A 22576-nucleotide genomic window follows, 5' to 3' on the forward strand; every position below is an offset into this window, starting at 1 on the left:
GCCGGAGGTCACAAGATTCCTAACCACTCCAGTTGCTCCTTTTGATAACATCACTATTGCAAAACCTGATTGGTGCTTGAGATATTTTTCAGAACTGCATTCTTTTTTTTCCTTTTTTTCTTTTTTTTTAAATTCTTTTTTTCAAGACAGGCTCTCACTCTGTCCCCCAGGCTGGAATGCAGTGGCGCAATCTCGGTTCACTGCAACCTCCACCTCTTGGGTTCAGGGAGTTCTCATGCCTCAGGCTCCCGAATAGCTGGGACTACAGGTGTGTACAACCTTGCCCGGCTATTTTTTGTATTTTTAGTAGAGATGGGGTTTTGCCATGTGCCAGGCTGGTCTCAAACTCCTGGCCTCAAGCGATCTGCCCGCCTTGGCCTCCCAAACTGCTGGGATTACAGGCATGCGCCACCACGGCCAGCCCCATTGTTTCATATATTTTATCATTTTTGTAACTGTTTCAAGTGAAAGAGTAAATCTGGTTCCTGTAACTCCATCTTGACCAGAAGCAAAAGGAAGTCTGATGTGCTCTTTCAATATGTAGTTTCAATTCGTTTTTAATTCCAGGAAGTTTTCTTGAATTATAGTTTTTAGTATTTGTTTTCATCCTTTTGTCTTTGTTTTCTTCAAGGACTCCTAGGGTATATGAATTGGATCTTCTTTTTCTAACTTTGATATTTGTCATTTGTCCTCAAATACTATTCTTTCGCTTTTTAAAAAATATGTTCCTCCTTTCCACCTTCTATTTCTTTTAAGCCATCATGTGTTATGTTTATTTGCTCTGTGTTCTTTGCAGTTTAATTTTCTATTCTGAAAGATTTTTTCTTTTATTTCCAAATATTTTCTGAGATCTATCATAACTTGAGTTTTTCTAGTTCTTATTTATGTTATTCTTTCATTGTCTTACATCATTTTCTTAATGTTGTTTAGCTTGTTCAAAATAGTTGGCTATAATTTTGATCCATTCTGTGAGCATGTGTTTTTGGCATTCTTTCATTGCGTCCAAGAATGGTATTCTACCCCTTATTCTTTTATTCTTACAGCAATATTGTATGGGATTTGTCCTCTGTATGTTTCCATTGCTTTTCTTTATATCAAATTAGTTTTCCTGAACTTTCAGAAGGAGGCGGGGTTCAGGGTAGCTTTTCAAATGTCAGAGCTCCCTCTTCTGTTGTTTTTGCATAGTGCTAAAAATTACGGAAGCTTGTTCTTGGCTCTGTTCCCCCACTTTTATTTAGACAGTCTCTTCCCTTATTGAGGTAGGCCAAATAATGACTCCCCAAGAGAAATTCCTGGAACCTGTGTATGTTACCATATGATAAAAGGACTTTTGGGGTGTGATTAAGTTGAAGATTTTGAGATGGAGAGATTATTCTAGATTATTAACATAGGCCCTAAATGCAATCACAAGTGTTGTTATAAGAAGGAGGTAGAGGAAGATGACACAAATAGGAGAAGAAAATATGAATACAGAGGCATAGATTTGAGTGTTGTGGTCACAAGCCAAGGAATGCCAGTGGCCACCAGCAGCTGGAAGAGCCAAGGAATGAAGAGAGTACGGCCTTGCCAACACCTTGATCTTGGCCCAGCCATACTGATTTTAGATTTCTGGTCTCTGGAATTGTGAACAAATAAATTTCTGTTGTTTTAAGTCACCAAGTTTGTGGTAATTTATTACACTAACAATAGGAAACTGGTTTGGTAGCAAAAGTGGGGTGTTGCTGTAAAAAATACCCAAAAATGTGGAAGTGGCTTTGGAATAGAGTAATTAGATAGTAAGTGGAGGCTGGAAAATGTTGAGAAACATTATAGAAAACTCCTAGATTACCCAAAACACCCTGTTAGTAGAAATATGGATGTTGAAAGCACTGCTGGTGAGGACTCAGAAGAAGTAAAGAAGATGGTAGAGAAAGTCTATATCATCTTAGAGAAGACATGTATCATCATAAGCATGTTAGTATAAATATGACTATTAAAAGTGCTGCTGGTGAGGGCTGAGAAGGAAAATCTTATTGGAAACTATAGGAAAAGTGATCATTATAAAGTGACAGAAAACTTGGCAATTAAGTTAATTGTGTCCTACAGTTATATTAAAAGCAGACTTATAAGCAGTGAACTTGCATATTTAGCTAAGGGGATTTCCAAGCAAAGTGTTGAAGTGCAGCCTGGTTTTTCTTGCTGCTTATGGTAAAATGTGAAAGAAAAGTGACAAACTGAGGAAGAACTGCTAAGCAAAAATGAATCAGGGCCAGGCACAGTGGCTCCCGCCTGTAATCCCAACACTTCGGGTGGCCAAGGAGGGAGAATCACTTGAGGTCAGGAGTTCAAGACCAGCCTGGCCAACATGGCAAAACCCCATCTCTACTAAAGATATAAAAAATTAGCTGGGTGTGGTGGTACATACCTGTAATTCCAGTTATTCGGGAGGCTGAGAATTACGTGAACCCGGGAGGCGGAGATTACAGTGAGCCAAGATTGCACCACTGCACTCCGGCCTGGATAACAGAGTGAGCCTCCATCTCAAAAAAAAAAAAAAAAAAAAAAAAAAAAAAAAACCCAGAAAGAAAAAGAAAAAGAAAGAATCAGGACTTGATAATTTGGGAAATTCTTAGCCTATCCAGGTTGCCAAAGCTACTAAAATTAGGACATTTGGGTTTAGGAAAGCATGCTCTGGAGAGAAGAACAAAGGTATGGCTGGGCAACCTTTTGCTACTACCGAAGAGATTAGGCATGTAATTCATGGATCCCCTCAATCTTCACAGCAGAAGCCAGGAGTAGAGATGGGATTAACAAGGAAAAGCCTGTGGAAGGCCCTCTTGCCTGATGGTGTGAATCCCTGTGATATATACAGGAGAGCCACAAGGTTTTCAAATAATGTTATGCCAGCAGAAACATTGCCAGCTTATACTGAGAGACAGAGATGGAATGAAATGAAGGAAGGCTTCCAGATTCCAAGGATTCTTCAGGCAATAAAACTACTAAGCTTCAAACCTGAACTACCCTTCAATTAAAAGGAAGAATGACTCCAAGGATGGAGTTTTGGGCCCATAGTGTCAATTCACGAATTACAGAGGATTATTTCAAGGCCTTGAACCCTAATGGAATCTCCCCTGCTGGGTTTCAAAGTGGCTTGGTAACTATGACTTCTTAATTCCTTCAATTTTTCTCCCTTTTAGAATGAGAATGTGTATAACTGTTATCCTATGCCTGTCCCACGCTTGTATTTTGGGAATAGATAACTCATTTTCTTGTTTCGCAAGGTCCACAAATGAAGGGGAATTATACCCTGGGTTGCCATAGAGTCTCACCGAAGCCTGATTTACATGATGAGATTTGAGACTTCTGAGCTGATGATATTTAGCTAAGATTTTGAACTTGAGTTGATGCTGTAATAAGTTGACACTTTTGAGGGTGTTGGGATAGGGTGAATGTATTTTGTGTGGGATGAACATCAATGTTTGGGAACCCCAGAGTGGATTGTGTAGGTTGAATAATGACTCCCTAAAAGATATATTATTTGGCCATAAATTGGCATATTTGGCTATATTATTTGGCCAAAAAAAAGACTTTGCAGATGTGATTAAGTTAAGGAACTTGCCATGAGAAGATCACCTGAATTATCTAGATGAGCCCTAAATGCAATAATAAATGTTCCTATAAGAGAGGGGTAGAAGGAGATGGCACAAAAGAGAAGACAATGTGACTACAGAGGCGGAGGTTGGAGTGATGTGGCCATAAGCCAAGGAATCCTGGCAGCCTCTGGTGGGAGCAGGGCCCTTGATTTTGGGCCAATGATATTGATTTCAGACTTCTGGCCTCTATAACTGTGAGAAAATAAACTTCTGTTGTTTCAAGCCACCAAGTTTAAGGTATTTCATTACAATAGCCACAGGAAATGAATACACAAGTTCAAGAGATCTATTGTACAACATGGTGACTATAGTTAATAACAATTGATATGGTTAAGCTTTGTGCACCCACCTAAATCTCATCTTGAATTATAATCCCCGTAATCCCTATGTGGCAAGGGAGAGACCAAGTGGAAGTAATTGAATCATGGGGGCAGTTTCCTCCATGCTGTTCCCATGATAGTGAGTGAGTTCTCACAAGAGTTGATGGTTTTATTATGGGTTCTTCCCCCTTCGCTCAGCACTTCTTCTCCCTCCCACCTTGTGAAGAAGGTGCTTTCCTTCCCCTTCACCTTTTGCCATGATTGTAAATTTCCTGAGGCCTTCCCAGCCATGCGGAACTGTGAGTCAATTAAACCTCTTTCCTTTACAGATTACCCAGTCTCAGGCAGTTCTTTATAGCAGTATGAAAACAGACTAATATGCAATGTACTGTATACATGAAAACTGCTGAGAGTAGATTTTAAGTGTTCTCACCACAAATAAACATTTGAGGTTATGTATATGTTAGTTAGCTTGATTTGGCCATTCTACAATGTATACATATTTCATAACATCATGTTGTGCACCTGTGATATTGTGATTTATAAGAAGATATATATATTTGGTCTTCATCACCTGATGTGGTTTGGATCTGTGTCCCTGCCCAAATCTCATGTTGAATTGTAATATCCAATGTTGGAAGAGGGCCCTGGTGGAAGGTGACTGGATCACGGAGACAGTTTCTTTTTTTTTTTTTTTTTTTGAGACGGAGTCTCGCTCTGTCGCCCAGGCTGGAGTGCAGTGGCTGGATCTCGGCTCACTGCAAGCTCCGCCTCCCGGGTTTACGCCATTCTCCTGCCTCAGCCTCCTGAGTAGCCGGGACTACAGGCGCCCGCCACCTCGCCCGGCTACTTTTTGTATTTTTTAGTAGAGACGGGGTTTCACCGTGTTAGCCAGGATGGTCTCGATCTCCTGACCTCGTGATCCGCCCGTCTCGGCCTCCCAAAATGCTGGGATTACAGGCTTGAGCCACCGCGCCCGGCTTGACAGTTTCTTATGAATGGCTTAGCACCATCCCCTTGGTGCTAAGTTCTCAAAAGATCTCGTTGTTTAAAAGTGTGTGCAACCTCCACCCTCTCTCCCTCATGCGCTGGCCATGTTAAGACATGCCTGCTTCCCCTTCGCCTTCTGCCATGGTTGTAAGTTTCCTGAGGCCTCCCCAGAGGCAGAAGCTGCTATGCTTCCTGTACAGCCTGTGGAACTGTGAGCTAATTAAACCTCTTTTCTTTATAAATTACCCAGTCTCAGGTATTTCTTTATAGCAGTACAAGAACAGTCTAATACATTCCCCATTTCCTGGCACAGAGTTCCTAAAAGTCTTGGAATCTCCAGAGTGATGAGTGACTTTTTACACTAATGAGATGATGACGACTGGTGGCCCCTAGATAGCCTCAGGATGGCGGATGGTCACCAGAAAGACCAAGGCATGATTAGAGGATTGAGACTTGCAGACTCACTATGAACTCTGGGGAGAGAAGATGGGCAAAATGTTGACTTGATTACCAATGGCCAATTATATAACCAATCATGCCTACATAATGAAGTTTCCATAAAAGCCCAAAAGAACTGGCTTTGGATGAGTTTCCAGATAGTTGAACACAGAGAGATTCCTAGAGCATGGCATGACTAGAGAGGGCATGGAAGCTCTGCAACCCTTCCCCCATTCCTCACTCTATGCATCTCTTCCATCCGCTGTTCATCTGCATCCTTTGTAATATCCTTGATAATAAATAGGTAAATGTAAGTAGTGTTTCCCTAAATTCTAGGAGCTGCTCTAGCAAGTTAATTGAACCCAAAGAGGGGGTCATTGATTTATAGTTGGTTGGTCAGATGTGTAGGTCACAACCTGGGACTTACAATTGGCATCTGAAGTGGGGGCAGTCTTGTGGTACTGAGCCCTCTAATGGTAGTATTTTCAGAGAGTGTCAGAATTGAATTAGAGGACACCCAGGTGGTATCCACTGAAGAATCTGATGTCAGAGGTGTTGTGTTGGCTGTGTTAGGCTAAGAGAAACACTGTTTTGGCCAGGCGTGGTGACTCATGCCTGTAATCCCAGCACTTTGGGAGGCTGAGGAGGGCAGATCACCTGAGGTCAAGAGTTCAAGACCAGCCTGGCCAACATGGTAAAACCCCGTCTCTACAAAAATACAAAAATTAGCCGGGCATGATGGCGGATGCCTGTAATCCCAGCTACTCAGGAGGCTGAGGCAGGAGAATTGCTTGAACCTGGTAGGTGGAGGTTGTAGTGAGCCAAGATCATGCCACTTCACTCCAGCCTGGGCAACAGAGCAAGACCCTGTCTCAAAAAAAGAAAGAAAGACTGTTTATTCCCTCTACCTCTATTAATACCATAAATACATACAATTTTTCTTTGTCAATTAAATAATAATAAAAACAAAACAAAACAAACATGAGAGGCTGGGTGCGGTGGCTAGTGCCCATAATCCCAGCAATTTGGAAGGCCTAGGTGGGTGGACTGCTTGAGCCCAGGAGTTTGAGACCAGCCTGGGCAACACAGTGAAACCCCATCTCTACAAAAAAAATACAAAAAATTGGCCAGCTGTGATGGCATGCACCTGTAGTCTCAGCTACTTTGGAGGCTGACGTGGGAGTTTCACTTGAGCCTGGGGAGGATGAGGCTGCAGTGAGCTGTGATTGCACCACTGCACTCCAGCCTGGGCAACAGAGCGAGACCATCTCGGAAAAAACAACAAAAAAATTACATTTACTATTGCCCTATCCTGCTCAATTTTTGTTTCACTCCCAGCAGTTTCTTAGTGTAGTCTGCTGTCCTAGAAAAGAGCCCTGGTAATATCATCATACGGTAAAGAATTAACTTAGGAGGTCTGGGTTGTTTAAACCTTGTGCATTCCAAGGAAAGGTTTGGCCCTTGCCCCAGCTCCTGGGATATAACCTGTAAGTCAGGGGTCCCCGACTGCCAGTCCACACACAGTACGAGTCCATGGCCTGTTAGGAACTGGGTCGCACAGCAGGAGGTGAGCAGCAGGCAAGGGAGTGATACTGCTTGAGCTCCACCTCCTGTCAGATCAGTGGCAGCATTAGATTCTCATAGGAGCATAAACTCTATTGTGAACTGCGCATGCAAGGGATCTAGGTTGCACATCCTTATGAGAATCTAATGCCTGGTGATCTGAGATGGAACAGTTTCATCCTGAAACCATCCCCCTCTGCCCCATGTCCATGGAAAGATTGTCTTCCACAAAACTGGTCCCTGGTGCCAAAAAGGTTGGGGACCACTGCTCTAAACCCTTGAAATATACTGCCTGTTAAGAAACCTTTGTTTACTTGAGTGTATGAGCCATGCCAGATAGCTGTGATTTTTGATATGAGTCTTGGGCTGTGCAGTATCGGCATGAACCTTGGAAGGACTGAGTAAGGTCAACCACACAGGTAGTTGGCCATGCCTGAAACTGACTCCAAATAAAAGCCACAGACACCGAGGCTCAAGTGAGAGTCCATGGGTGGTAATACTTCATGTATGTTACCCCACATCTTGCTGGGAGAATTAAGCACTGGCCATATGACTCCACTGAGAAGGGAGAACCCAAAGCTTGATCCTTGTTTCCCCTGGACTCTGCCCTATGTGCCCTTTTCCATTGCTGAATTAAGTCTCTACCCTTTTGCTCTAATGAACTATAACCATCAGTATAGCAGCTTTGCTGAATTCTGAGTCCTTCATAGTGAATCAGTGAACCTGAAGTTGGTCCTGGGAAGCCCCAAGCACAGTCAGTCTTAAGAGTTCATAGAAGGCTGGGCATGATGGCTCACACCTATAATCCCAGCATTTTGGGAAGCTGAGGCAGGAGGATCACTTGAGCTCAGGAGTTCAAGACCAGCCTGGGCAACATAGCTAGACCTTATCTCCACTAAAATTTTAAGAAATTAGCTCAGTGTGATGGCATGTGCCTATAGTCCCAGCTATTCGGGAGGCTGAGGGGAGAGGATTGCTTGAGCCTGGGAGGTTGAGGCTTAGGTGAGCCAAGATCATGGCACTGCACTCCAGCCTGGGTGACAGAGCAAGATCCAGTCTCAAAAAAAAAAAAAAAAAAAGGAGTTCATAGGAATTATTATAGTCTGCTGCTCCAACCCCTTCCAACCTTCCTGCAGACCCCTCAAACTCACTTGTTGCTGAATTTTGCAAAATTCCTCTCAGTTTCAGCTGCTGAATTCAAGTTGGTCTGTCATGCCCACTGGCTGTTTTGGTATTGTGTTCTCAGGTCTGGCAAATGCTGCTTACTTCCCCCTGCTTTTTCCTATACAGATAATTGTACCATGAAGTTGTTGTGGCTGTTGGTGACTTGTCCTTACTCATGTGTATTTTGATATTCATGGATATTTCAGCTATCTATTGCTGTGTAAATAAACCACACCAAAACTTAGTGGATTAATAACTATTTTATTGCTCACGAATCTGGGCATGGCTCAGTGGGGATGGCTCGTTTCTTCTTTCTTCTTCTTTTCTTTTCTTTTCTTTTCCTCCTTCTCCTTCTCCTTCTTCTTCCTAGAGGTGGGATCTTGTCCTGTTGACCATTGGAGTGCAGTGGTGCGATCCTAGCTCGCTGCAGCCTCAAAATCCTGGGCATGGCAATTCTCCTGCCTCAGCCTCCCGAGTAGCTGGGACTACCAACATGTGCAACTGTGCCTGGCTAATATATTTTAGTAGAGATGAGGTCTTGCTTTGCTACCCAGGCTGGTCTCAAACTCCTTGCTTCACTGCTTCAGATGATCTGCCCGCCTCAGCCTACCAAAGGGCTGGGATTACAGGTGTGAACCACCACGCCCAGACTTGTTTCTTCTCTATATGATGCCTGGGGAAGTTGGAATGGTACTGGAGGATGCAAGATAATTTCATCACATGACTGGGACCTCAGTGCTAGCTGCCAGCAGGGGCCTCAGTTATGTACATGGCCTATATTTAAGAGTCTCATGCTCTACCGACTGAGCTAGCCGGGTGGCCGTGATAGCGCTGCATGACCTATTTTTAAAAGGTGTCTCATCCTCCAGGACCTCTGTCTTCAGAAGGACAGCACAGACCTCTTTACAGGGTATCTAGGTTCTCCTCTCACTAAAGCAAAAGTTCAATGTTTTTTAAGGCTGGGCTCAGAAGTCCCAGAATGCCATTTCTACCATACCTTATTGGTCAAATGGAACACAAGGCCAGCCCAGACACAAAGGATGAAAAAATAGGCTCCATGTCTTGATGGGAGGGTGGCAAACACGTGCAGGGTTGGAAATACAGCTGGCAGCCCTATCTGCAGAAAATCTGCCACACTGGGGACACTGTGTCCACTGGCCCCACCATAAATGTTGTCCATGAGTTTTGATTTTGTCATCTGGTTGCTCTGTCTGTATGCTGGCATAACAAGAGAGTGGAAACTACGCTGCTGCCATCATGTTTCCAGTGTCTCTTCTAATTAAAAAAAAAAAAAAAACTATCTCAGAAAAGAACAGAAATTTTGGGTGAGGGTAGAATGAAGAGGTAAAAACATTCTAAATGGTTCATTCTCCTGAGAAATTAGGAGTAAAGGCCAGTAACACATTTGTGTGTGTATGTGTGTGCTTAATCTACCAACAGAGAAAACGTGAATTATGCTTATAAGGAATAGAAAGATAATCACCAGAAGAATTGATAAGCAGAACAGAACTTCCAAATTACTAAGGGAGGGAGAAGGGGAATAAACAGAAGCTTAACAGAGCCAACAAATGTAAGGAAATTGAAAAGGTGGTAACAATAACAAAATCAAAAAAAAGGAAACGAAGTCTAATGGAACACACAAAAACAGGCATATCGCTGATAAACTGAATGGACTGGGTTCTCCTATAAAAGAGAGGGACTGTAAAATTGGGTTATAAAACAAAAGTTATGTGTTAATTACTAGAAGCACTTGTGTGTGTGTGTGTGTGTGTGTGTGTGTGTGTGTGTGTGTGTGTGTGCGCGTGTGTATGAGATGGAGTTTTGCTCTTGTTGCCCGGGCTGGAGTGCAATGGTGTGATCTCGGCTCACTGCAACCTCCACCTCATGGGTTTAAGCAATTCTCCTGCCTCAGCCTCCCAAGTAGCTGGGATTACAGGCATCTGCCACCATGCCCAGCTAATTTTGTATTTTTAGTAGAGACAAGGTTTCTCCATGTTGGTCAGGCTGGTCTCGAACTCCCAACCTCAGGTGATCCGCCCGCCTCGGCCTCCCAAAGTGCTAGGATTACAGGCATGAGCCACCGCGCCCAGCCTACAAGCACATTTAAAACAAAGAGACTGGGGCTGGGTGTAGTGACTCATGCCTGTAATCCCAGCACTTTGGGAGGCCAAGGCAGGTGGATCCCTTGAGGTCAAGAGTCTGAGATCAGTCTGGGCAACATGGCGAAACCAAGTCTCTACAAATACAAAAATTAGCTGGGCGTGGTGGTGCATGCCTGTAGTCTCAGCTACTTGGGAGGCTGAGGTGAGGGGATCGCCTGAGCCTGGGAGGTAGAGGCTGCAATGAGTAGAGATCATGCCACTACACTCCAGTCTAGGTGACAGAGTGAGACCTTGTCTCAAAAAATAATAATAATAAATAAAATAAATAGCCAATGAGCTTAGTGGCTACCTTATTAGACAGTTAATACAGTGAAAAAAGAAGAAATAATCATATCAAATGTCAGATAGGGAATATTATCTATATCGGATATGACTGTACCATTAGAAAACCTAAGAAAAAACTGTACTGAGAACCTACCAGAATAGGTAGATAGTTTTGATAAGGAGCTGGATACAAGATAAAATTATCACCTGTAGTCCCAGCCATTTGGGAGGCTGAGGTGGGAGAGTAACTTGAGTCCAGGAGTTTGACACCAGCCTGGGCAACACAGGGAGAACCTATCTCTACAGAAAAATTCAAAAATTAGCTGAGTCTGGTAGTGCACACCTGTAGTCCAAGCTACTTGGGAGGCTGAGGAGGGAGGATCATTTGAGCCTGAAAGGTTGAGGCTACAGTGAGCTGTGATCATGCCAGTGAACTTCAAGGCAAGATCCTGTCTCAAAAAATAAAAATAAAAGAGAAAATTATAAAAATAGGTTCTTCCTATACTAGCAGTAAGCAGATGGGACTAGCAAAAATAAGTCTTAATGACAACAAAAATATAAATATACAAAAATAAATTTAACCAAAAAAGATAAAAAGATGATGGATTTAGAAAATTATAAATATCATTGCAGCATATAAGACATAATCAAACAGACACATCAAATCCCTAGATATAAAGAAAGCCTTAATGTAATAAAAACATTACATCTCCCTAACTATTATATTAATGTAAATATAATTCCAATCAAAAGCATAATAGTTTAGTTTTTTTTGTTTTTATGGTTTTTTTTTTTTGAGACAGTCTTGCTCTGTCACCCAGGCTGGAGTGCAGTGGCACGATCTTGGCTCACTGCAACCTCTGCCTCCCGGGTTCAAGCAATTCTCCTGCCTCAGCCTTCCGAGTAGCTGGCATTACAGGCGTGTGTCACTGTGCCCAGCTAATTTTTGTATTATTAGTAGAGACAGGGTTTCACCATGTTGGCCAGGCCGGTCTTAAACTCCTGACCTCAAGTGATCCGCCTGCCTGGGCCTCCCAAAGTGCTGGGATTACAGGTGTGAGCCACCTTGCCCAGCAATAGTTGAGGTTTTTTTTGTTTTGTTTTGTTTTTGTTTTTGTTTTTTTTTTGAGACGGTCTCACTCTGTTGCCCAGGCTGGAGTGCAGTGGTATAATCTCTACTCAATGCAACCTCCATCTTCAAGGTTCTAGCAATTCTCCTGCCTCAGCCTCCCAAGAAGTTGGGATTACAGGTGCATGCCACCAGGGTGGCTAATTTTTATATTTTTTAGTAAAGACAGGGTTTCACCATATTGGCCAGGCTGGTCTCAAATTCCTGGCCTCAAGTGATCTGCCCGCCTTGGGCTCCCAAAATGCTGGGATTATAGACGTGAGTCACCTCGCCCAGCCACAACAATTTAGTTTTGTTGTGTTTTGGGGTTTTTTTTGGGGGGGTTGGGGGACGGGTTGGTAGCATTCATTTTGAAACTTGATTAAATGATTTTAAACTTCAGAGAATTCCTAGAAAATAAATTTGCAAGAACAAAAATCCCTTGAAATCAAATAGATTACAGACACAAAATAGAGTTCAGGTCAAGCTAAGTATATTTGTGACCTTATATGACTGAATTGTGGGTACAAGGTGTTGTGTTTCATAAATGGTGCCAACTGACAATACTGAATTTTACCTCAGCCTGGTGAGCAGTGCAGGTCAAAAAATCCCCTTACTCTAAAGGGAAAATGGCTTTTCTGGAAAATGGCTTACTGCAAAGAACCATCCTTCCCCATATGACTTAGAAGTCACGGATGTCCCCTGTTTACCTGAGAAGCCCTGACACCCACTCTCCAAATTCCCATTCTTTGCCTCATAGATGACAAGCCTAACTGCTTGTCCCCACTGATCAATCAGAACGAAATGCTCTTTAGCCAAACTTGAACCAGGCTTCTTTCCTACAAGCTCCTAACTCTGCTTGCCCCTAAGCCTGGGCAAGCATCAAAAAAAGTCGAAATTCCCCCCCTCCCGACGGACCCTGCTTCTCAGCTTCTCCTGGGAATAGGCGGACCACAGTGGGACAATTTCCTGGCAGACCCCACTGGCCATTCCCCCTTGTTTGTGCAGCTTCCTTTCCACAGATTCTGCTTATCTCTGCCTGCCTCCCTACCCTGTACAAGAAAAGCCTTTTTCTGTTTGGTTTCAAGATGCTCTCAGGTGTCTGAGCTGGGAGCATTCTCCCTTTTGCAATAGCCTGTCTTTCTAATTAAAGTCTCTGATTTTATTTGACACAGAAAAAAGCGTGACACAGGCTTCTTGTTCAAGCTTGATCTTGATTTCATACCATATACCACAGTAAATTCCAATTAGATTAAAGTAGAAAAAAAACTAAAGCAATAACAACACTGAAATAAATGTTAAGATTATCTTTCTATCTGGAATAGAGAAGGGAAACTAGGCAAGATGGGATATACAAAAGCCATAAAAAGAAAGTTTAGACATATCTGATCAGAGGCTACATTTCACTAGTTACATATTACACATAAAATTTTTCTTTCTTTCTTTTTTTTTTTTTTTTGAGATGAAGTCTTGCTCTATCACCCAGGCTGGAGTGCAGTGGTGTGAGTTCAGCTCACTGCAACCTCCACTTCCCAAGTTCAAGCGATTCTCCTGCCTCAACCTCCCAAGTAGCTGGGATTACAAGCAACCACCACCATACCTGGCTTTTTTTTTTTTTTTTTTTTTTTTTTTTGTAGAGATACCACACCCAGCTACTTATTCTTTATTATTATTTTTTTATTTTTAGTAGAGATGGGGTTTCACCATTTTGGTCAGGCTGGTCTCGAACTCCAGGCCTCAGGTGACCAACAGCCTCAGCCTCCCGAAGTGCTGGGATTACTGTGCCCAGCCCACATAAAATTTTTCTAATTGCACATTTAAAAAAACATAAAATGCAAAAGACAAAAGGAGTTTGGGGGAAAATACTGCAATGTAACTGACAGATGGTTAATAGCCTTAATGGACAAAGATGTTAATATCTCTAATGTAATATCCCTAATGTACAGTGTAACTGACAGACTGTTAATATCCCTAGTGTACAATGTAATTTGTACACTGTTTACAAATTGATAAGAAAAGGACAAATCACCCCAGAGAAAACTGGACAAAGCATATGAACATCTGCAAAAGAGAAAAGCCAAATGGCCAACAGACCAAAACAATCCTCAATTGCACAAGTAGTCAGAAAAATACAAAATTAAAGACAACATCAACATCCAGCGCTGGAGGGGATTTGCCTTAATGAACTTAATGATTTTGCTGGTAGGACTAGGAAACTTTATATAATCTTTTGGGGGAAGGAATTTGGTTATATCTATTCAGTAATGAAACACCGTTACCTGCAGTTAATAAAACTTCAAAACATAGGAAGCAAAAAAATTGAATAGCACAAGGAAAAATTTGACAATACAGTCTCTCTTTCTCTCCTCTCTCTCTCTCTTTCTCCCCCCCACATTACCCCCAGTAGACAAGCTAAAGGGAATTATCAGGAAACACACATTTTAAAAGGCCCAACACACAAGCTTGAACCGATAGAGCCGTAGAGTACGATAAACCCAACAACTAGAAGATACAGTGTTTTCAATCAAGACACAAAACCATTTTTGAAAGCTGGCCTCGTACTTGAGCCTTAAGGCAAGTTTCATCAAATTTCAAGCTCAACATTCTTGGGCCACAAGGCAAATGGGCTTAGAAATCACTAACACAGGGATTAACTTCTTGTTCGTTTGCGGAAACGCAAAACGGTGTTAAGACCTGTAACATTTTCTGCAGTCCCTCTAAATTCCTTCTTTGACTAATCGATTCCTAGAACAGGACGCGATGGACCAAGCTGGGTCAACCTGCCGACAGCTCCGTTGGGCAGCATGTCCACCCCTGATGACCAAAGCCCACCAAACGTGCAGCTGGCACTCGGCCGCCTTTGTTTCCTTCCCCTAGAATGAAACTCCGCTGCTTTCCCACATTCCTGGAGCAACCGGAATAAAGCGCCCAAGGCCTTGCCCTTTGAGTCTCAGAGGATGTTTGCCACTCCGACAATGGACTTTTAAATAACTCAGGCGGGGGAGGGGGGAGGGATTGCATTGGGAGTGATACCTGATGTAAATGACGAGTTGATGGGTGCAGCACACCAACATGGCACAAGTATACATATGTAACAAACCTGCACGTTATGCACATGTACCCTAGAACTTAAAGTATAATAATAATAAAAAATAAAATAAAAAAATAAATAACTCAGGGGTCAAAAGGCGTGTGTAGGGGGAGAGTTACAAATCAACACTTGAAACCGAACACGAACAAAAATCAAATCCGAACTAATACAACAAATCAAAACTTGGATCTTTAGAAGAAAACTTCAACTTTAATGCTTCCAGGAGGAAAGCAGAAAGGCTAATGACTGAATTGTGAAAACGAGCCAAAATACTCCACCCCTGATGTCACACACACCTATGACTCCCTGCACAGATCCACGGTCCCGGGCGCTGAATCCCCGCAACCCTCCGCGCCCACAGAGGTTAAACTCTCGCTGCCGGCGACTTCCGCTTCCTGGCCTAAATCTGACACGCACGACTCCCCCTGCGGCAACTGCACAGGTTCGGTGACAGCCGAGACGCCGGGCGTTTCCCGCAGCCGGCCTGGGCCCAGGTCGGAGCTGTAGCCAGCAGGGCCGCCAGGTGGGCTCGGGACGGGGCGGGTGCGGGGTCCCGGCCGCGGCGGGAGAGGGGTCGCCGCGTCCCACAGAGCAGTGCGGCGTCGGGGGCGGGGCCGGGTGCGTCTCGGGACCTGCTCCTGGGGGTGGGGGCTGGGCGCTATTTAAAGAGGCGGAGGCTCCCCGGTGGGGACGGCCTGAGGCCGAGTGCACCCTGAGGGCGGAAGAGGTAAGGAGCCCCGAAGGCGACTGACTCCTAGAGGCTGCGGCGGAGGGGAGAAGCCTGGTGGTACATTCCATGGCCCAGTGCCTCGGCCACTGGAAAATCCCACAGGGGTATATCGAGTAGAGTACCGTGGGCTCCGCTGCAGAAGTGATCACCCTTCCAAGATGGCGGCTCCCGTAGAGACACTCCCAAGGGGACAGCCATGTTCCTTGCCTGACAGTAGCTGCAGGAAATTGGAAAGCCCGCCTCTCCTTCGACGCACACGCGCACGCACGCACGCACGCACCGGCGCGGTGTAAGGGCACCAGGTGTAATTGTGGGCGAGCGGCCGCTTCGGAGCTGACACTAAGCATGTGCAGATCAAGTCCAGAAGCGCCGGGGTCCCTCGAAGCAGTTTTCAGGACTTAAGGCTCTGGGAGTGAGTTTAACAGACGGACTTAGGGCCACTTAAGCATTGAGATAATTATGGAGATGTTAAGACATGGATCAAGCGTTGAGATAATTATGGGGATGTTATGACATGGATTTTGTACTCGATGATGCTCAGTGGGGTGAGGAGGCTTCTCTGGGGTCATTTATAGGGAGGTGCAGAGAGAGTGATTGGGGTTTGTGGGTGAGTGATGGGTCACTAGAGAAAATTGATGGGTAGCCTGTAGGATGAGTGTTGGGGACACCGGAGTAAATGATAAGGGGGTCTGTGGAGTGAGTGATACAGGGTCTCTAGGGTGAGTAATAAGGTATATGTGAGATGAGTGATGAGAAGTCCGTGGCGTGAGAAGGGGCTGTGCGGGGTGACTACTGGAGGTCTGTGAGGTGTAGGATGGGGTTTATTGGGGGATTGACCAAGGTTTCTGCCGGGTGAGTGATGCGTTTATTTGGGACTGGTGATGGGGGGCTGTGGAATCAGATATGCAGCTTCCTGGGGTCAGTGATAGGTGGTCTTTAGGTGTGAGATGAGGTTGTTTCAAAAACCTACTTTTGACTTTGTTGGTCCTCCTGTGTCTTTGTTTCTCTGTCATTAATATCTGCCCTTAACTTCGTTATTTCTTTTCTGTTTTTTTCTTTTGTTCTCATTTTTAAAGTCCTGAATTGAATGCTTATCTCTTATTATCCAGTCATTTTATTTTATAATATAAACATTAAGTTTATAAATTTTTCTCTAAGAACTCTTTAGCTCCATGTCACATGTTTTGTTGTTGTTGTTGTTGTTGTTGCTGCTGTTCGGTTTTGTTTTGAGACAGGGTCTCACTCTGTCGCCCAGAGATGGAGTGCAGTGGCACGATCATGGCTCACTGCAGCCTCAACCTCCTGTGCTCAGTCGATCCTCCCAACTTAGCTTCCCAAGTAGCTGGAACTACAGGCATGTGCTGCCACACCCACTAATTTTTTATTTTGTGTAGACACAGGGTCTCACTATGTTGCCCAGGCTGATTTTTTTTTTTTTTTTTTTTTTTAAGATACAAGAATCTCTCTCTGTTGCCTAGGCTGGAGTGCAGTGGAGCCATCATGGCTCACTGCAGTCTCAACCTCCTAGGCTCAAGTGATCCTCCCACCTCAGCCTCCCAAGTTGCTGGGACTATAGGCAGGCTCGCCCAGCTAATTTTTAAATTTTTGGTAGAGATTGGGGTCTTGCTATGTTGCCCAGGCTGGTCTTGAACTCCTGGCCTCAAGCAATCCTCAAGTAGTCCTCCCAGCTCATCCTCCCAAAGTGCTGGAACTACAGGCATGAGCATCCAACCCACAAGTTTTGATATGTAGCATCTCCACTATAGTTTCCTTCTAATGTTTTCTAATTGCAGTTGCAATGTTCACTCTTACCTCTGGGTTATTTAAATATGAGATTTTGATTTCCCAAAACATTGACATCTTTGTTACTGATTTCTAAATTGTGGTTAGAGGCTGTCACCTGAGTGATCATTACGTGCAGGAATGATGCTTTTAAGTTCAATACATACCACCATACTACTTTCCAAAACTTTTGTAAAGTTGGAACTCCCACCAGCAACATATAAAAAGACTTCTTCCAAAATCCTCTTCCGCACTGGATTTTTTTTTTTTTTTTTTCCCCATTCTGAGGGCCAAACACAAGGGTATCTAGTTTGCCTTGATGTACATTTTCCTGACAACTAGTGGCTGAACATTATTTCATTCTTATTGGCCATTGAAATATATATTTAAACTTTTTCATGTCCTTTGCCCTTTGTTTCCTTTAGGTGGTTTGTCTTTCTTACTAATTTATGAATATTAACCTGTATTGTAACTATATTTCCTCTATCTCTGGATTTTGACTTTTGAAAGATGTCTTCACCTTTGATTTTTTAAAAATCATCTATGAAGATATATCTGCCTTTTTCCTTTACAAGTTCTGAGTGTATTGTCTTGCCTAGTGACTTCTCCTCATTTCATGTTCAAACAAATATGCCTTAAATTTATATTTAATATATTTATTGTTTCAATTTTTAAAGCTAAATTTTAATCTAACTGGAATTCATTTTGGTGTATGGTGTGAGATGGAATCAGTTCATATATTCCATTTGGATACCTAATTTGCCAGCACCAGCCGTTAAATGAATACCGTTTTCTAATTCAATTAAATGCCACTTTTGTCACATAAGTTCCCAAATGTGTATTGTTTTATTTCTGAACTGTTTAGTTCTCCTTTTTAAAAAATCATATTGACTTTAGAAATAGTTTTAATATCACACAGAACTAGTCTCCCTCGCTTTCTTCTTGGTTGCTTTCATTAATTTTCTTGTGTGTTTATTATTATTCTTTTTTTTTTTTTGAGATGGAGTCTTTCTCTGTTGCCTAGGCTGGAGTGCAGTGGTGCAATCTCGGCTCACTGCAACCTCCACCTCCCAGGTTCAAGCAATTCTCCTGCCTCAGCCTCCCGAGTGGCTGGGACTACAGGCGCGTGCTACCCTGCTCAGCTAATTTTTGCATTTTTAGTAGAGACGGGGTTTCACAGTGTTAGCCAGGCTGGTCTTGAACTCCTGACCTTGTGATCCGCCTGCCTCGGCCTCCCAAAGTTCTGGGATTACAGGCATGAGCCACTGCTCCCGGCCTTTTTCTTCCATATGAATGTTAAAACTATTTTATCTAGTTTCAAAAATAACCGTTAAAACTATAATATTTGGGCCGGGCGCGGTGGCTCAAGCCTGTAATCCCAGCACTTTGGGAGGCCGAGATGGGCGGATCACGAGGTCAGGAGATCGAGAGACGATCCCGGCTAACACGGTGAAACCCCGTCTCTACTAAAAAATACAAAAAAATAGCCGGGCGAGGTGGCGGGCGCCTGTAGTCCCAGCTACTCGGGAGGCTGAGGCAGGAGAATGGCGTAAACCCGGGAGGCGGAGCTTGCAGTGAGCTGAGATCCGGCCACTGCACTCCAGCCTGGGTGACAGAGCAAGACTCCGTCTCAAAAAAAAAAAAAAAAAAAAAAAAAAAAAACTATAATATTTGATAGTTTTCTTATGGGTCCAGCACCTTTTTTTTTTTTTAATAGTTCATTCTTAGATATTTTACCTTTGTTTTTATCATCATTGTGAATAGCATATTTTTTTCTATTTCCATAGGGAAAATCTATTTTTATAATTTTATTTCGTATTCAGTCCAATTACCAAATTCTCATATGAATCTAGTTGCTTTTTATAGTCTTACTTTTCCTAGCTACCATATTCCATCCAATTAAAAATGATACTGTCTCTTCTCTCAAATATTTATTCTGATCACCTCATCTTCTGTTGCACTAGTTAGAGCTTTCAGAACAATGTTGAGTGACATTTAATAGAGGGTATTTGCTATCTTGCTGCTGATGTTAATGAAAATAACTTGGGCATTTTTTATTTGAATGTGAAAGGTGTTTATTTATTCATCAATCTATTCAGTAAACATTTATTGAATACCTACCCCTTGCCAGATATTGACTTTGCAACCCTGCTTGGCACTTACTAGCTATGATTGTTTTTTCTAACAGCTTTATTGATATCATTCATCTGCCATAAAATTCACCCATTTAAAGCTTACAGTTCAGCAGTTCCTAGCATATTCACAGAATTGTGCAACCATCATCATAATCTAATTTTAGAATATTTTATCACCCCAAACGGAAACATCGTACCCATTAGCAATCATTCCTCATTCCCAACCCTCATCCCTAGCCACAGGCAACCACTAATTTACTTCCTGTCTCTGTAGATTGGTCTATTCTAGACATTTTATATAAATGGAATCATAAAATATGTGGTCTTTTATGATTGTCTTATTTATTTATTTTAGACACAGTCTCACTCTGTCACCCAGGCTGGAGTGCAGTGGCCAGATCTCAGTTCACTGCAGCCGCTGTCTCCCGAGTTCAAGCAATTCTCCTGCCTCAGCCTCCCAAGTAGCTGGGATTACAGGCACCTACCACCACGCCTGGCTAGCTTTTGTATTTTTAGTAGACATTGGCCAGGCTAGTCTTGAACTCCTGACCTCAGGTAATTCGCCCACCTTGGCCTCCCAAAGTACTGGGACTACAGGCATGATCCACTGTGTCCGGCCATGATTGTCTTCTTTAACTTAGCCTAATGTTTTCAAAGCTCATCCATGTTATAGCATGTATTAGGACCTTATTCCTTTTATTATTTTGTTTATTGTGGTATGAACACTTAACATGAAAACTACCCTCTTAAATTTTGTTTTTGTTTGTTTGTTTGTTTGTTTGTTTTGGTTTTGGTTTTGATTTTTGAGACAGAGTCTCGCTCTGTCACCCAGGCTGGAGTGCAGTGGCGCAATCTCGGCTCATTGCAACCTCCACCTCCCAGGTTCAAACAGTTCTCCTGCCTCAGCCTCCCGCGTAGCTGGGACTATAGGTGTGTGCCACCACACCTGGCTAATTTTTAGTAGAGACAGGATTTCAACATATTGGTCAGGCTGGTCTCGAACTCCTGACCTCAGGTAATCCACCTGCCTCGGCCTCCCAAAGTGCTGGGATTACAGGTGTGAGCCACCGCACGTGGTGTATCCTCTTAAATTTTTAAGTGCACAGTACAGTACTGTTAACTACAGGTGCAATGTACAGCCAATCTCTAGAGCTTATTCATCTTGTATACCTGAAACTTTATACCCGTTGAATAGCAACTTCTCATTACCCCCTCCTCTCAGCCCCTGGCAACCACCATTCTACTATATGTTTCTATCTGTTTATTTTAGAAGCACTTCATGTCTTTTTATTCCTGAATGATATTTCATTGTATGGATGGACCACATTTTGTTTATCCACTCATCAGTCAATGGACATTTGGGTTGTTTCCACTTTTTAGCTATTATGAATAATGCTGCTATGGGCATTTGCGTACAAGTTTTTGTGTGGACATATGTTTTTATTTCTCTTGGGTGGATACCCAGGAGTGGAATGACTGGTATAAGGAGTGAGGTAGAAATTTACCTCTTCCCTTTTAGGATTTCTTTTCGCTGGGCCTGCAAGTTAAATTGACATAAGACAGATCAACAGAGAAAAATGTACAGATTTATTTAATACAAGTTTTATGTGGCACAGGCGCCTTCATAAAGAAATGAAGACCCAAAGTAGTAGTTAGAGTCAATCACTTATATACTGGATTGGACAAAGAATACTTAAGTTGTGAAAAAGCAACTCAGTTATGTGGGGAGGCTTAAAACATAAGAGTTTTTTAAAATTTCTTTTGGCTTATTTCTCCAAGAAAAAAAGTTATTTTTCATAAGATCTGTACATAATTGTCTTGCTCTCAATTTCCTGACCTTGATAGTAAGAATGTGGCATTCTAGCTGGGCACGGTAGCTCACGCCTGTAATCCCAGCACTTTGGGAGGCCGAGGTGGGTGGATCACCTGAGGTCAGGACTTTGAGACCAGCCTGACCAACATGGTGAAACACCATCTCTAAAAATACAAAAACTAGCTGGGCGTGGTGGCAGGCGCCTGTAATCCCAGCTGCTTGGGAGGCTGAGGCAGGAGAATCGCTTGAGCTGGGGAGGCGGAGGTTGCAGTGAGCAGAGATCGTGCCACTGCACTCCAGACTGGGTGACAGAGCGAGACTCTGTCTCCAAAAACGGCCAGGTGCTGTGGCTCACGCCTGTAATCCCGGCACTTTGGGAGGACGAGGTGTGTGGATCATGAGGCCGGGAGATCGAGACCATCCTGGCCAACATGGTGAAACCCCATCTCTACTAAAAATATAAAAATTAGCTGGGCATGGTGGCGCGTGCCTGTAGTCCCAGCTACTCAGGAGGCTGAGACAGGAGAATCGCTTGAACCCGGGAAATAGAAGCTGCAGTGAGCCAAGATTGCGCCACTGCACTCCAGCCTGGGCGACAGAGCGAGACTTTGTCTCAAAAACAAAAACAAAAAAAGAATGTGGCGTTCCTTCTAGTAGAGCGAGGGCATCTTTCACATGGGAATTTCATCTCCCACTTTTAAGAAACAAAGGGAAGGTCAGCATGATCTTCCTGCACCTGCTGCTTTTCAAGCGCCTGTGACTCAAAATAGCCAGTATTCCAGAGTGGTGTGTGTGTGTATTTTTTTTTTTTTTTTAGATGGCGTTTCACTCTTATTGCCCAGGCTGGAGTGCAATGGTGCGATTGTGGCTCACCACAACCTCCACCTCCCAGATTCAAGCGATTCTCCTGCCTCAGCCTCCCGAGTAGCTGGGATTACAGGCATGCACCATCACGCCTGGCTAATTTTGTATTTTTAGTAGAGACAGGGTTTCTCTATGTTGGTCAGGTTGGTCTCGAACTCCTGACCTCAGGTGATCCACCTACCTTGGCCTCGTAAAATGCTGGGATTACAGGCTTGAGCCACCGTACCCAGCCAGAGTGGCATATTTTTAACTCCTTCACTGGATCACATGGCATACCCCTATGTTTAACATTTTTTTTTTTTTTTGAGATGGAGTCTCACTCTGTCACCCAGGCTGGAGTGCAGTGGCGCTAACTCCACTCACTGCAAGCTCCACCTCCCGGGTTCAAGCAATTCTTCTGCCTCAGTCTCCCAAGTAGCTGGGATTACAGGCACCCACCACCACGCCCAGCTAATTTTTGTACTTTTAGTAGAGACAGGGTTTCACCATGTTGGCCAGGCTGGTTTCAAACTCCTGAACT

The 22576-nt window shown here is 43.4% G+C and overlaps 2 protein-coding genes across 6 annotated transcripts in view; one reads left to right on the forward strand and one right to left on the reverse strand.

Annotated features, from left to right (window-relative positions):
• LOC105463916 (A-Raf proto-oncogene, serine/threonine kinase) overlaps window positions 1-15652 on the reverse strand; it is a 90608-nt gene extending 74956 nt beyond the window's left edge. The window contains exon 1 of the mRNA XM_011711366.3: window positions 15585-15652. The gene's annotated coding sequence lies outside the window, so the exon portion shown is untranslated. The remainder of the gene's footprint in view (window positions 1-15584) is intronic.
• Window positions 14976-22576, forward strand: part of LOC105463932 (zinc finger protein 41) — a 43690-nt gene continuing 36089 nt past the window's right edge. For 3 of the 5 annotated variants that reach the window (XM_071088426.1, XM_011711386.3, XM_011711407.3), the window contains exon 1: window positions 15483-15874. The gene's annotated coding sequence lies outside the window, so the exon portion shown is untranslated. Of the gene's footprint in view, window positions 15256-15482; window positions 15875-22576 lie in introns of those variants that run through there. The other 2 variants (XM_071088427.1, XM_011711397.3) reach the window with 1 other exon arrangement.

This window comes from Macaca nemestrina, chromosome X, assembly GCF_043159975.1.
Source record: "Macaca nemestrina isolate mMacNem1 chromosome X, mMacNem.hap1, whole genome shotgun sequence".
Taxonomy (NCBI): Eukaryota; Metazoa; Chordata; class Mammalia; order Primates; family Cercopithecidae; genus Macaca; species Macaca nemestrina.